Here is a 15,751-nt window from a genome sequence, read left to right as displayed (position 1 = left end):
AACGATGGTGCTAAACTTACAACCTTTGGGATCATTGGAGTACTTGGAAGTGACGAAGATTTCGAGGAATGTTGGAGATTAGACATGTGGAATAGGAGCTACTAAAGTTTCATTATCTTTTTTGTATTCCATATGTATTGATAGTTTTGTCACTAAAATTGACAAAGGGGGAGGTTGTTAGAGCACTGCTCAGTCGAACTCGCATGCGTTGCTATCTCAAGCATGTTTGTCAATGTTAGTGATCAAAACTATAAGTCTTGATTTCTAGTCTCTTATAGCTAAGTCTCGGACTAGGATAGTAAGTGTAGTTGAGATCAAGGACTTCATGGCGATTCATCATACAAGTAGAAGGACTAATCAAGGAACCAGTGGAACTTCTCGACAAAAAGGTATGTGGAGACTTGAACTTATCTATCACTCAAAAGTTTATCTATTCTATCTCCTACTCTTTGAGGCAAAAGTCGTATGCTATATATATAGACTAGATTATACACATTTGGTATTTCGAGTCGAGTATACCTCGCCTATCTATATCTCGAAATATGTGTTGGTAAGATTTTCGCTTCGACCAAGTTTATCTTTACCTAATGACGAAAGTCATGAATGTTTCAATCACTTTGAAAATTGCTTTGACGAGAAATGGTGTAATAATTATATAACGTCCTCTAAGAATGTTTCAATGATTGGAATGAGAGTTTAGATTACATAACCAATGTATTCCTTGAACCGAAGTTCTCGAACTTTGTTGATCAAGAGAACCGGAAGTATGGCAAGTGCCTAGTCCGCGAACTACCGAAATTCTCAAACCCGAGAATTTCTGCTGGAGTTGACAAACTACTTGCGGGAGCCAAGTTCGCGAACCCAGTCCGCGAACCGGCGAAGTTCTCAAACCCGAGAATTTATGATGGAGTTTGTAAACTCTGTCCGGTGTCTTAAGTCCGCGAACCTAGTCTGCGAACTTGAGAAAGTTGTATATCTAAAGATGATCTCTGAACTTAATCTTAAAAGACTAAGGAATGCTTTTGCTAACCGTGGCTATTAAATTTCATGAACCGATTCTTTTGAATCAAATCATCTTTGCTTCAATTGTGTCTTGTATAGTTACATAAGATTTCCTTGCAATTGAACAACTCTCTTAACTAGTTCATTTGAGTCATTTGAACTAGTTATGGTGAAGAAGAACATGGTTGGTATGAAATGCTCTTATGGTGAACCTTTTTGGTAAACTATTGTTGAACCAACAATGTAGACGTTTGGGTACGGTTAACAAACCTAGAAGCGCACAGTCATTTGTGTATGACAAGCTAAGTTTTCGATCTAATGGTTGAGAAATATTAGCTTGAATCTAAATCAGGTTTTCATCTATCGGTGGATATTGATTGCTTTGTAACTAAAGCAAAACCCTGATTTGAAAGACTATATAAGGGGACATCTAGCAACTCTGCAAAACTAATCCCCACACCTTACGTGTGCTACTAGTTTGCGTGCTAGAGTCGGTTCTCCTTTAACCTTTGGTTTTCTTCTTCTAAAACCAGGTTAACAACTTGAAGACTTCATTGGGATTGTGAAGCCAGACCGATACTACTTTTATCGTAGTTGTGTGATCTGATCTTGCATCTTCTATCATAATAGTACAATCATATTTATTGGCTAGAGATTGTTTGATTTCTCTGATAGGCAAGATATAAAAGTAATCACAAACACTTTCGTCTCATTGTTTGTGATTCCACGACATCTTGTTTCGCTACCATACGATTAAGATTGTTGTGAGGTGATTAATTAATCTAGGATGTTCTTCGGGAATATAAGACCGGATTATCAATTGGTTCCTGTTCACCTTGAATATTATCAAAAGACGGAACAAAAACTTTAGGATTTTTCTGTGGGAGACAGATTGTTCCTTTGATAGACTTGTCTGTGTGAGACAGATTTGTTTATTGTTAAAGCCTGCGATTTTGGTTCGTAGCAACTCTTAGTTGTGGGTGAGATCAGCTAAGGGAATCAAGTGCGCAGTATCCTGTTGGGATCAGAGGCGTAGGGAGTACAACTGTACCTTGGATCAGCGGGAGACTGATTTGGGTTAACCTATAGTCCAGTCCGAAGTTAGCTTGGAGTAGGCTAGTGTCTTTAGCGGCTTAATACAATGTGTATTCAATATGGACTAGGTACCGGGGTTTTTCTGCATTTGCGGTTTCCTCGTTAAAAAAATTTCTGGTGTCTGTGTTATTTCAGTTTCCGCATTATATTGTTTATCTTTATAATTGAAATAATACAGGTTGTGTGTGTAGATCATCAATTGGTATAATCCAACCTTTGGTTGTTTGATTGTCATTGATTGATCCTTGGACATTGGTCTTTGGTACCGTCCAAGTTATTCCTTGTGTTTGATTATGACTCGCTGATTTCTATTAGCTTGAGTAAATCAAAACAAGAGAGAGATATTAACTCCTTGAGATACTTTTATCTAGATTGAGTCTGACTGTCTAGTTGATTCTCTAGAAAGTGTTTCGGAGTTAGTCCATACAGATTGCTAAGAGAAATATTGGATGGTGTTGTTAGACCCTCGCTTTTTCAGTTGGTGTTGTTAGAAAGTGATGAGTTTATCGCTTTCGTAATATGTAGTTGTTAGTTTGTCTTGTTTTGTTTTGTTTTTCTTCTTCTTGTGTTGTTTGTAGGTAAGGTCTAGTCCCCTCTTTCTTTTTCTTGATTTTAATAAAATTTGCTACCAGTGTGCCTTTGCCATGGGTAGTTTCCTTAAAAAAAAAAACATTGATGAGTGCCTACACCTCTTTGCTTACATATGTATTGATCAATTCAGTATACTTATATATATGAAATTTACTTGGAATAATGTTGGTTGCAAAATCCCAGATATTCTGTAAATTTTATTAAACTCCCGCATGCGTTACGCATTGACGCATGGCTTGCTGAGTATTTATCCAATGCTATGTTCCCCGGCTGAACTAATAATATTGACATGATATGACAATTAATGTTCACTCGCAGCTGGGTAGCATGAGTTTCCCGAAATGTCAACATTAAGATGCGCATGAAGGTACTAAATCAGAAGCACACTTCGCTGCTCTCCGATATAAAAAATTAGTGACTTTGTATCAACGTGCAAAATTCACCAAATTTGATTAATTTTGTGTCAGCTCGCAAAATTTAATTTTTCTAACCTAATTTTATCAATTTGCAAAAATTAGGTTTTTGTGGTCTGCGCAATATCTCGATCCCTATTGGTCGAGACTAAACCTAGATAAACTAGGAAATCGATCCATCATGGAACTAGTAGGAGCAGAATCCTACTAAAAGTTGGAAAACAAGAAATAAAAGGGAAACTGCGGCAAGTGAGGACAACAACCAAAAAGGCGCGACCGCACCATTTGGATGGCCGGTTTGCCCTAGTTTGCGCCGCCTATCACCAACCGTCCATGCCCCATGTTACTGGACGCCAGTCCTTCTTTCCCATTGACCAATCAAATTGCTCCAAAGTTGCAGCCTACACTTTAATTAAAGATAGTTGTTTTTCGGCCCCTCTTTCCAATCGACCAATCAGATCGCTCTAAAGCTGTAAGCTACACTTTTAATTAAAGATGGTTGTCCGTCGGCCCCTCTTTCGCATCAGCCAATCAAATCACTTCTAAGCTTCAAGCTCCATGATATCTACCTTCTTATAGCCTACATGGTCCGCTCTCACCAATCAGATCGATTTAACTAGGTTGAACGATATCCAAAAGGTCACCCAAGGTTGGCCGAACAGCTGGTAGCAACTCCTAAAGAATATGGACATGAGATATATGCCAAAAGTTTCGTATGGATGTCTAGTATAACATACTAAAAAATCACATCAATCGGATTAACGAGCTAAAATATACATCTTAAAAGGTGAGCTAGGTCATGGTTGATAACTGACAGGGTTCCTCCTGAAATCTTCCTGAGTTTTTACCATCGGTTTTCACCTCCTAAACGAGCTCAAAACCTAAATATTCCAACGTATAAAGATAGGAAATTCTTTTATGATAAGAATAGAGGGGTATATCATCAAAATCCGAGTTTGTATGAGAATTCTACAGCAGTTTTAGTCAGGGTCTCACATCTGAATTTTCTGATTACGAAATTTCATGAATAACACAAACTTCTGCAGATCATCTCAACCATCCAACTTGACTATCTGATTTAATCGGCTTAGATCTAATTTGGGTCGACCAATGAGATGCCATGATAACTACCGGTCATCCCCCTCCTATGAGGGCTGACTACCTGCCGCCCAGCTTGCGCGTGATTGGTCGAAATAATTAGGTCTTGCAAGTAAGACCCACCCAAAAATTAACGTGTGAGACTTGTTACATTCTTTGTGTAACTTGCTCCATATTTTCTACAAAAATACTCAAGACATCAACCATGTCACAACGGTGGAGCATTAACCTAACGCAAACAACGTGCTGGGTTCGAATCACACCAGGAACAAGAGTTCATCAACGCAGGTGTCCAGAAAACACTAAGAACTTGCATCTTACATCCCGCAAGATGGTTCTACATTCTGATACAAGTCATAAAACAACCACACTTTCATAGTTCATCATTCTGATCTCAACACCTTCTTCGCTTCCCTCCCTAAGATCACCCTTCTCCTTCATTTTATGACCGAAGCAAGACTGGAACGGCCATTTCTTGGTTTAGGCCAGAATTGTACAGATTGATTTATTGAATCTAAAGTACTCATGTGCAATACATTTTCTTAGGGTTTAGATTCGTTTCTCGGCCGCACACCCAGTTTACCATTTTCAGCAGAATAAGTTTTTACCCTACTACACCAGTATTGAATTAATTGGTGATCTAATTATAATTATGATCGTCAGAGCATTAGGCAGTATGAAAAGGCGAGGGTACCCAAATATACCTCAAGCTAAAACTTTTCCTACCTATAAGTCCTTTCTCCAAAAGTGATTGTCTATGGACTGAGTCGATACAATACAACTAATCGGTTCATACTTCCTCTGATTGTCTATGGATACGAGATCGAGACAATAGAACAACGAAGTATGTTTACTTGATCCAAAGGTTCAGACTTAACCAAACACAATAGGATTGCTTATCAAGTAAATAGGAATTAACGTGTGTGCGATTTACTTTAATTATAATAAAACAATTATAATGCGGAAATATAAAGTAAATGACACAACAAGATTTTGTTAACGAGAAAACCGCAAATGCAGAAAACCCTGGGACCTTGTCTAGAATTGAATACTCTCAGGATTAAGCCACTATACAAAATAAACCAACTTCGTATAGTTGAGACCAAGCAACTAAACCTATAGTTCACCTAGTTCCGTCTGTATTCCCACGCCTCCAACTTATAAATAAGTCGCGTACTTGGAACAATTCCTTTGGTTCGTATTCCAAACAGTAAAGGAACAACAAATCTGTTTGGTATCAACTCTATTCAACCAAGTGATATGAGTCGGACAAAGGCTCTTCCGTTTATCTTAACCTAAACTCCTTCATCAGGTCTTTAGATCTATCTTATGTTCAATTACCGAAGTAATCGTTTAAGATTAAGCCAACAACACTCTTAATCCAAAGAATTGTGTTGATGCCGACCTACTCAATTAATCAATCTAATCTACCACAAGGATAAACTGATTATTAATTGGATCCTCTTTTACCAAAATAAGTATTGTGCACACCAAAGATTATAAAACCCAAGTCAGATCTTCAATATCTTCTTTGTCTTCAAATCTTCTTAAATCTTCAATAAAAACCTGCACACAATCACTTGAATCTCTTGTGACCAATCACGCACATAACAGAGTCTGTTAACAATGGATTATCACAAGATCGTCTTTAGAGCTCACAACATTCTAAAGATCCCTGTCGAAACTCTGAACTAGTTTGAGTGAATCTTATATCAGAAGAGAAGATTCTCAAGAATAAACAAACTAGGTGCAATCATATTTCAACCACCGTTAGTCAATCAAATTAATCGAAAACAAAAGATAAACCTGTGAATGGGGAAAAACGATTTTCTGGTTTTTACGGAATTGAAGAGTCGACCATGTGGAAACTCCTTGAACCGAGCGAAATGTTGAACCTCACACAGATGCACTGCAAGAAGGGAGTGCTTTAAGTTCGAGATATCAATCTGTAAGACCCCGGCCTAAACCAAGAACAATGGTCGTTCAGAGTCAATTCGGTCACAAGAGAGGATGGGTTGATCTATAGGAGGGAAGCTGAGAAATGCGTGAGATCAATGGTGATCTGAGATTGTAGGTGTGTTGTGAATTTAGCGTGAAAACGCTATGAATGATTGAATTTTTCTCAATTGAGAGTAATTTATGTGAGTTCGTGTAGACGAAATATTTTCTGTATGAACTTTGATGAGAAATTGCTCGTTTTGGCGAATGTTGTTCGATTTTTCGAAAAACCTCCTTTTTTCAATCAGGATTCAGAGACATTTTATAATGCCGGAGTTGAAAACACCATGATCCCATGAAGTGTGACAGTTGCTGGAATCAGAGAGTGGGAAATGGGGAAATCGTGTTAAAACCAATTACTCATCGTGCGGAGACTTGGTTAACTTTCCACCCACTACTTTGCTGACTCTTCCAACTGATTGCACGACTTGCTCACATTCTCGTCGTGGGTGAACACACGTGCGTAAACCGCCAGGCCAAAACCCTAGTTAATATCCCCCCATGTGACACGATTGAAATCTCGTGATTGTGGAGTCAGTTGCTGACTTTATGGGACGATGAGTCCATGTAGCGCTGAGTTGAACATGATTAGCAAATGTTTCGAAACTCATGAATTTAATGTGTTTGCTGAGACGAGGTATCATTATAACCTAAGACGAGCAAAACTGTGTTGCTAAAATGTTGAATATTTGTAGTTGAACCAATATTCTTTGATTTGAGCAAATATTGCTAGTCTGAGTGAATATTGCTAATTGAATAAATATTGCCGGTTCGAGCGAATATTGCTAATTCGAGCAAATATTGTTCTTTTGATGAATTGTTGGTAGCTGGACCAAATAAAATATTAATTTAAGTTACTGACTGCTGGGTCGAGCAAAATAAATATGAATATCAATCATGGAATCAATATAAAATTATCAGAATGTTCGAATCTGCACAGAATCACGTTTCTGCAGAGCTCTGGATTCAAAACCCTAATTTTACCGAAATGATGATTTATTGCAAATCAACACGGGACCGGCTACATGGGATGACGGGTTCACCATACAACGCCTAGATGCTCGAATGAGCAAAAAATACCAAAGTCTCTTGAGTACCAGTTGGTGAAAGAATGATTAAATGTTGGTTTAATCATTTACTGAAATAATGCTCGTGTGAGCAACAAATCATAAAACCTGATGTAGAAAATATGAGGGGTCGACCAAGAGGTCGTGAGACCGGCTCTTGATGATCGTGGGACCAGTAGATGGTCGTTTAAGCGAACTTCCAATTGTTTGGAAAGAGTTCGAACCTAATATGAGCAACTGAGCAAATTAGGTTAAAATCATTAAAACATGCGGGACCAGTTGTTTGCAAGCCTCAGGGTCACCCTTGGTCGGTCAAGGGGATGTTCCCGTGTCACCATAGTGTCCGTGCTTCAGTCCTGAGAATTTTGATATTTTTTGATGCACGTTTGAGCAACATTTGGAGAAAATATGCAAAATCCATGGTTTTGCTGAAACCGGAAAAAATACATGAGATGATGAAAATAATAAATAAACAAGGAATCACAAGGTGTGGGACCGTCCACGGCTAGGGCATGGCCGGCCGGCTGACACGCGGTCCCACATGCTTTTCCCAGTTTTAAGTGATTTTATGTATTTTTCTCTGATTTAAGGGAAATTCCATGAAACTGGAGAGTTTGGCGAAATTAGGGAACTTCCATGAGATGAGAGACATAAATTAAAATATAAAATAAGGAATGGGAGTGTGGGACCGGCAATGGCCGTGGCATGGACGTCCGGCCAATGGGCGCGGCCCCCAAGGCACTCTTCCCAATTTTATGTAATTTTGATGATTTTAGATAATTTTTCATAAAATCAAAGAGATTTGTTGAAACCAATATATTTTGTTGAAATCAGGGAGTTTTCATGAAATCAGGAAACCAAACACCAAATAATAATAAAATAATGGGCGTGTGGGACCGGCTAGGGCATGGCCGGCCGGCTAGAGCCCGGTCCCACAAGTTTTCCTAATTTTTTTAATATTTTCCATGATTTTAGAGAAAATACATGAAATTAGGTAATATTAGGGAAAATTCATAAAATCAAGGAATTTTCATAATTTGAAAAGGAATAATAAAATAATGGGACGTGAGGTGTGTGACCGGCCACGACCAAGACATGGCCGGCTGCTGCTCGGTCCCGCGACACTTTCCCTAATTTTATTATTTTTTGATAATATCATGTGATTTAGATAATTTCTTTGAAATAAAGGAAATTTGCTCGAACGAGAGGATTTTCATGAGATCGTGAAAATAGTAAAAATATGGTAAAAATATAAAATTGGGTGCGGGACTAGTCACGGCATGACTGGCCGGCTGGTGAGCCTAGTCCCCTGGCGCTTTTGTTTAATATTTTATTATTATTATTTTCCCTTCCTATTTTGCATAGGTTCCTCGTTCGTTCGTATTTTTAAAATTCTCGTTCGTGCATTCAAAATGCTGGTCTGTGTATTATCTGCTAATTACACTTGCACCATTTTTTCAGGGTTTATTCGATGCCTAGATGCATGTTTCGTTGAATATTTATTACTAACCTGTGGAATTCTGCTGGGAAGAACCACAGATTGAAGTAACGAAATATAACGAGGAATCGTAGAATATTGCTGAATATTCAGGCGATTAATTGACGACTCGTAGAATATTGCTGGATATTCAGACGATGGCTCGTAGAATATTGCTGTATATTCAGACGATTTAAGATAATTAATTGTTGGCTTTGTACTAGAAGGGCTTCCTGTCTATGAGCATTAATTATCTGAGGGTTGAGCAATATGAACTTGCTGGAGTGTCATATTCCTCTTGCATAGTCGGGGAAAATCTGGTTACATCCCGAAAACGTTGTCGCTCTATACTAGCAGACATGCTATCTAGGAGCCGCCCAATCTTTCGATTCTATACAATATGAGATGTGTCGTGGCCTCAGCTGAGAGACTGCACATCTTCATCTTCTCTGGGAGACTTTCTCCATCAGAGGTGGCATGAGCTTTCATGCACAGAGACACGAGTCTCGATACTCATCCGATTACCGGATCCGGAGTAATTACTGAAATTGCTCAGTATTCATGAGATGTGTCGTGGCCTCAGCTGAGAGACTACACATCTACACGTACCCTAAGAGACAGCCTTCTCAGTCAGAGATTTATGACATGAGCTTTCATGCTTTAATGAGATACACGAGTCTCAATACTCATCCGGTTGTCGAATCTGGAGTATAGTTTTACAATTCTACCCTTTGTCGAAAATCCACCATCTTACTAGGATCGGTTCCCCTTTCCCATATTTGGTCAGACAAAACACAAACCCGATCATACCATCTCATGTGATTACTTAAGATCGGTTTCACTAATAAAAGTCATACCAATACATAAGTCAGGCCTTTGTGAATAGTTCTACCAAGAACACAAAAAAGTTGTGAGCGGTTATACTCAATCACACATATTGGTTGTTCATAAGATATGCAATGAATAACAAAACCAATAACACCTGGCAATTTCCTTTTCGGTTCACAAACAAGTTTATGAACTTACTTCCTTAGAACACATGTAAACATTGTTCCCTAGGATGAAATCCTCACCTCATACCCATACATAATCACAATAGCATTCAAATGATTATGGCGATGTCTTATCTACAAAGTTTAATGGTTAAGCAATAAACCTCGTATTGTGTTCCTTAATACTATGTCTATCTAGAGTTCAAATATGCTTCGCAGATATGTTTTCAATATGCACGACTTGAAAGATACATTAGGGAATGAAACAGTTCAAGTCAAATATCACTAACCTCAAGTGGAAGGATGATTGTTGTCGTTGTAGCTCCTTGCTTCTTCACATCTTCAAGACTTTGCAATAATTGTAATGTCTCATATCCTAATACTTTCAAGCTAACCTATACTAAGTTGACTCTAGTACATAATCAAGCGACTCTTAACATGAGTTTTGATTCACTAAAATATGACAACCAAACTTGACATATTAACGCTTGGTGGGTTCAACCGAGCCATGCTCTAACAATCTCCCCCTTTGTCAATTTTAGTGACAAAACTCTTACATCATATGGATAAACAAATTACAAGAATTCATTACACATCCGCTTGATTCCTGATTCAACAGCACAGTAAAACTGCTTACATTCAATCCTTGAAAATGTCGTTGTTGACATTATAATAACAAAGCTATTACTCCCCCTAAGGAAGATAGGTAGATATTCAATCCGCACGTCTTTGTTATACCAATTTATATGACATGTTACTCTCCCTTAGTCTGTGCTTTCACTCTTTTGTTAGATTAAACGTTCAAGCACCATTGTTCTTTTCCTTAGCGATACCAATGTCAGTATCACATGTTTACTCCATATATTTCTCCCCCTTTTTGTCACAAAAATGACAAAGAAACGAAAAAATAAAGGACAACACGAAAAGAATCTTACAAATCTCAAAATAGACTTGCAAACCTGTAGAGTTAGGCACGAGGTTCCACACATCATGTTCTGATAACCAATATCAAAACCGAGACTACAAGTATTTTTATTTTGATATGTTACCAAGGAAACAATTGTCCGAAACAATTTTTCCAATTTATTTTAGCAAACCAAAAATCAACTAAGCACTTTAGTCCCTTTGCTAAACCGATTGTTCAAAAACAACCGCTTAATTCGATAAGACCAAAAATAAAGATAAACTCTATTTTTCTCATCAGGTTCTAATTATCCATAAACTTAGACCTTTCAATTTTAAATAACATAAGTACTAGGTTAGTGTAGATGGGGAAAAACGATTTGCTGGTTTTTAAGGAATTGAGGAGACGACCGTACAGAGGAGACTCCTCGAACCGAGCGAAATGTTAAACCTCACACAGATGCACCGCTGCAAAGGGGGTGCTTTAGATTCGATAGATTAATTTGTAGTACTCCGGCCTAAATCAAGACAATGACCGTTCTAGAGTAAATTCGGTCACAAGAGAGGATGGTTGATCTGTAAGAGGAAAGCTGAGAAATTGTGGAATCAATGGTAATCAAAGATTGTGGGTGTGTGAATTCTGAATATGATAAGCTCTGGATGATTGAAATTGCTCAATTGATGAGTTTATGATCTCGTGTTGTTGATGAGACATGAGATTGATGATATTGTTGATGTTGATGATTCAATCATGATTCAGAGGCTTATTTATATTGCTGGAATTTTAGACACCATGATTCCGTGAAGTGTGACAGTTGATGGAATCAAGGAGTGGGGAAGTGGAGATCGTGTTTGAAACTAGTTGCTCAACATGTGTAGACTTGGTCGATTTTCCACCCACTACCTCGTGAATTCCTTCAACTGATTGCACGACTTGCTCACATTCCACTGTGTGTTTGAACACATGTGTCGTAGACCGCCAGACCAAAACCCTAAGTGATATCCCCCAAAGTGACACGATTGACGTCTCGTGGTATGTTAGTCAATTGATGACTTCGTGGTTTGATGGGACGATGAGTCCATGTAGTTGCTGAGTTGAACATGATGTTCTGAAACTCATGAGTTGAACATGTCATGAGACAGAGGTATAGTTCTTACGATGAAGTGAGCAAGTATTGCTCATTCGATGGTTCGTTGAATATTGATTGTTAAACCAATATTCCTTGGTTTGAGCAAATATTTATCATCTGAGCAAGTGTTGCTCATGTGATGAATTGTTGAATATTTGATCGTCTGAGCATGTGTTGCTCTCATCTGATGGATTATTGGCAGCGTACCAAAAATATTAATTAGAATATTGGTCGTTGAACCGATCATAATTAATAAAATTAATGACCATGAGGTCGTCGTAAAATTATTAAGGTTGGAATCTGGAATGATGATCCTTGGATTCAGAAACCCTAATTTGATCAATTGATGATCAATTCATGGTTCGTCAGAATTTTAACCATGGGACGAAGGAGGGAGCGACCACATGGGACCGTGGATCAACCATGTAATGTCCATATGCTCACGTGAGCAAATACAAATAACTCCTGAAGAGTTGACGATTTGTTGGTGAAAGAATGATCAAATGCTGGTTTAATCATTTATTCGAAAATGCTCGTCTGAGCCTTAGGTGAAAAAACCTAATTAATTATGAAGAGGTGAGGGGCCGACCAAGGAGTCATGAAACCGGCCCTGGGTGGTCACGGGATCGAATGACGATCACTTCATGAAAATCCAAAGTGTTTGGAAGAGTATTGAACCTAATACGTGCAATTGTGCAAATTAGGTCAAAACTGTGAAAATTGATTGGGACCGGCTTCTGTAATCCAAAGAGCCAATCTTGGTCGGTCAAGATAGCGTGCTCGTGTCCCCAAGGCATCCGCGTCTCAGTCATGAGAATTTTGATATTTTCTGGCACGCAATTGAGCATCCATTAGAGAAAATATGCCAAAATTAGGGTTTCGACGAAACTGAGGAAAACACCATGAGATGATGGAAAATAATTATAAAATAACGAAATGAGTAGGCGTGGGACCGTGAAACCAAGGTATGGTCGGCAGTCGTGACCACGGTCTCGTGGTGCCTTTCCCTTAATTTTATAATATTTTTCATGATTTTATGAAAATATCATGGATTCAAAGAGTTTTGATGAATTTAGGGAGTTTCCCTAAAGTGAAGGAGTTTTCATGATTTCAAGGAAGCAAAAATATTAAAATAATAAAAACAAGGGCGTGTGGGGCCGTGGGAGGCATGGACTACGGGCTAGGGCCCGGTCCCACAAGTTTTCATTATTTTATATATTTTTTAATGTATTTTTCATGATTTGAGGGAAATTTTCCTAATTTGAGAGAAATACTATGAAATCAAGGAATTTGATAAACTCAAGGAAGATAAAATAAATAATAATAAAATAAAGGGGTGTGTGGGACCGGCTAGGGCATGGCCGGCCGGCTAGGGCCCGGTCCCACAAGTTTTTCATAATTCTATATTATTTATTTCCTAATTTTTGCAAAATACCATGAAATCAAGGAGTTTTTTCATGAAATCAGAGAAATAGTAATAATAATAATAATACAATAATGAGGAACCATAAGGTGTGGGGCCGGCTGGGACCAAGGCATGGCCGGTTGGCCAATGGTCACGCCCCACACTATTTTTCCTTAATTTTATATTATTTTTATGGGTTTATGAAAACACCATGAAGTCGAGGAGTTTCCTCGAGACGAAGGACATTTGTTCAAATGAAAGGATTTTCATCAAATGAAGGAAAATAATAAAAATATGATAAAATATAAAACTGGTGTAGGATTGGTCATGGCACGGTCAGCCAGTCAATGAGTCCAATCCTTGGCGTCTTGGTCAATATTTTGATTATTTATTATTTTCTTCCTATTTTGCAATAGGTTAATCGTTTCGTCGTATTTTGAAATACTCGTTCGTGCGGTGACTGTTAGTGCATTGTCGTTGAATACACTTTCACCATATAAGTCGGGGCTTACTTAGAGGTAGATCAGACGCCCGGTTGTTGATTATTTATTACTAATTATGGAATTCAGTGGAGAATAATTCACAAAACTGAGTAATAAGATGTTTATTATTAATTCATAGGATCATCTGAGGATTCGACTGTGAATTCAGTGAGCATTACCATTCCATGGGATCGTAGATTCGACCATAGAATCGGAGTAATTAAGATTTATCTATTACCATTTATGAGACCAGTTGTGGATTCGATCATGAAATCGGAGTAATGAGATAATATAGTTATTGTTATTCTATGAGATCAAGCCGTGGATTCGATCATAGAATAAGAACAATTGTTTATTGCCATTCCATGGGACCAGTCGTGGATTCGACCATGGAATAGGAGCAATTGGTATTGCCATTCCATGGGACCAGTCGTGGATTCGACCATGGAATATGAGCGATAATAGAGTATTCTGGGAACTCAGTAGTGAATGTCATGGCAGAATTAATCTTAATTAGGAATAATTAACTTTGTGGCTCTATACTAGTAGAGCAAGATGTCTAGGAGCATTAATTATCCCGATATGAGCTTGTCGGTAAGTCATATCCTTTATATAGTCAGGGTAAACTCGTTATTTATTCCTGAAGACGTCATCGCTCTATACTAGCAGAGCAAGCTGTCTAGGAGCCGTCCATCTCGTGATACTATATAGAAATAATCACTGAAAGTGTTCAGTATTCATGAGATATGTCGTTGTCCGGCCGTGAGACTACATATCTACATGTACTCTGAGAGAAAGTACTCTTCTTTGAGAATTCATGAGAGACCCGTGCCTCGATACTCACGTCTCATTGCTGGATCAGAGGCTCGTATAATCACGAGTTTACGATTTTATCCCTTGTTAAAAATCCACCATCTACAGTTAGTTAACTAGCATTTCTTGTTAAGGCATTCGATTAGACTTGAATAACCGAAACCTCACTTTGATAAGTCTAACTAAGATCAGAATTAACTTAGTTTCTCTTATGCATAATCGAATTGGACTAAACAACTCATCCTGTACACCTTTTATTTTGCTAAGCCATAAATAATTCATACAAACCAAAATAATTCAACTTGCATAATTATTCACCTCAACCGGAAGCAATTGAAACAACATAGACATTAAAATCACCGCAATTGCACCGAAATTTTGTAAGCCTAAACAATTGATACCATATAAAAGCAAGATAACAATAGTTTTTCTTAACCGAACCAATTGAATCACACACAACATCAATTGTACCGAAATTTTGTAAGCCTAACAATAGTTTTTCTTAAACAATTGATACCACACAATAAAGCAAGATAACAATAGTTTTTCTTAACCGGAACCAATTGAATCACACATCCACACACACATCATGTAATAAACATCAATTCTACCGAAATTTTGTTAAGCAAAAGCAACAAATATATATAAAATAAACTCAGGATTTTCTTAAACAGGAAAACAATTAACTAACAAGATTGTTACCTCAAATTTTGCATCCACTTCTCCAATATGTTTGCATCTTCGTCCAGGGAGAATTGATATCGAAATATCGTCACGTTATCATCCTTATGCATAAACAAAAGAATAACAACAACCCTCAACCTTTACCAGAGAAAGGTTGAAAACCGGTTTTAACAATTGCAAACAAGAGTTGAAAACCGTCGAAAAAAATATGTTTTTATGCTAAACCAAAACCGATTCAACATATTGTGACTTTTTCACATATTGTTTCTACCAGAACCCCTCATGATTCTTTGATAAAGCCTGCCAACATGGGCTAGAACTTAATCCTGCTAAACCAAAAAGTCACCCAAACCATAAGGGTTCATAATATATGAGATTGAATATTAAGGTAGCAAAACCGAAATCAAACATCTCATAAACATACATAGCAATAAGATAAAAGCATTCAAGCACAGGCTATGTAAACCGAAAACTATCACAAGAAAAATTACCAATCAAATAATTTTATTCATAATAGTTTTATTCATTAATAGACCAATACAATCAATGAAAGAAATAAAAAATTGATGTCTATTTTCCTTGCAACCTGGTCCTTCATGAC

Source organism: Papaver somniferum, chromosome 10 (genome assembly GCF_003573695.1).
Source record: "Papaver somniferum cultivar HN1 chromosome 10, ASM357369v1, whole genome shotgun sequence".
In the NCBI taxonomy this organism is placed as follows: domain Eukaryota; kingdom Viridiplantae; phylum Streptophyta; class Magnoliopsida; order Ranunculales; family Papaveraceae; genus Papaver; species Papaver somniferum.
This window is presented reverse-complemented; position numbering follows the sequence as displayed.